Source organism: Gekko japonicus, unplaced genomic scaffold, assembly GCF_001447785.1.
Source record: "Gekko japonicus isolate JY-2015 unplaced genomic scaffold, Gekko_japonicus_V1.1 scaffold1761, whole genome shotgun sequence".
NCBI classification, from domain to species: domain Eukaryota; kingdom Metazoa; phylum Chordata; class Lepidosauria; order Squamata; family Gekkonidae; genus Gekko; species Gekko japonicus.
The window spans coordinates 212,399-213,586 of record NW_015163142.1 but is presented as its reverse complement, the minus strand read 5'-3'; the positions used below and the strand labels follow the sequence as shown (position 1 = coordinate 213,586).

The following is a 1,188-nucleotide window of genomic DNA, read 5'->3' as shown; positions in this document are numbered from 1 at the left end:
TTCCTGCTAATATTGTGGCAGGTTATTTTTATGTTGATGGGCTGTGCAGAAACAGAGGAGAACATCACATGGAAACATGAAGAATATATCTCTGATATCTTTGAAGCAGCACTTTTGAACACATACTGACTATTTCCAACTGCCCAGCACCAATTAGGTGTTATTCCCTACTGGGGAGGAAAAAATGTCTTATGGTGTGGGCGAACAGGTCAGAGACATGACATTTCTAATAATTTTACCAGAGCATCATTTGCCTCTGGAAGAATCCACTATGCAGAACACATTTCTGCACTATACAGTCCATAGCATGATGAACAGAAATTCAGCTAGAAAGTTGAAAGGAAGATATGCCTGCCCTGAGACCCATATTTATTGTTTTACCTTTCAAACTGGAAATAAACTAGCCAGGTATAACGAAAGTGACTTAGTAGAGCACTGCAGAGCTCATATAATCTCCTTCAGGATCAGTTCTTATGACCAAAACATGAACAGGAGGAGTACTGTTCATGTTTTGCACATTAAAACTGACTGAGTGGCAAAGTGATCACTTGTTTGCTCTGTTACTACTAATTTTTCTCAGGGGAACTGGGCACAAATCAGTCTGGATAAAACTTAGTGGGGAAGGGAAGCACCCCCACACCATACATGTGACCTGTGTCCCTTTTGGGGAGATCTCAACTTATGGCAACTATGCATGTAGCCAGGGCTGGCTCGCCCACTAGGCGAACTAGGCCTTCGCCTAGAGCGTGAGTCGGCCGTTGGGGCGTGGGAGGAGAGGCAGGGGCGGCCGCCGGCAGCCTCTCATCGCCCACAGCCCGGCCAGGGCAAGAAGGGCGGGGGAAGGGGGCCAAGGGGAGCGTGGCCAGGCAGGCAGGGAGCCAATCCCCGGGGCTGCTGCCGGCCCGCTCGCTCAATCAGCACCCCCAAGCAGGAAATCCTGGCGCTGCTGCCTGGCAAGGCGCTCCTGGCCGGCTCCGGGAAGGCGCTCCTCCTCCTCCTCCTCCTCCTCTGCAGGTGGCGAAGTGAGGCGAGGGGTCCCGGCCAGCTGGACTGCAGGGCTGGGTAGTGGCAAGGGGAGGGGGTGTGTGGTGGGGGGCGGGGGCAGGCAAGGCACATCTCCCCCCCTGGCCTGCCACCCCCGCCGCTGCTCATGCTGTTGGGGGGGGGGGGCACGACCAGGCGGCTGCC

The 1,188-nt window shown here is 54.1% G+C and overlaps 1 protein-coding gene across 1 annotated transcript in view; it reads right to left on the bottom strand.

The window, feature by feature from the left end:
• Positions 1 to 1,188, bottom strand: part of DHRSX (dehydrogenase/reductase (SDR family) X-linked) — a 176,376-nt gene that overhangs the window by 65,222 nt on the left and 109,966 nt on the right. The window lies entirely within an intron of this gene.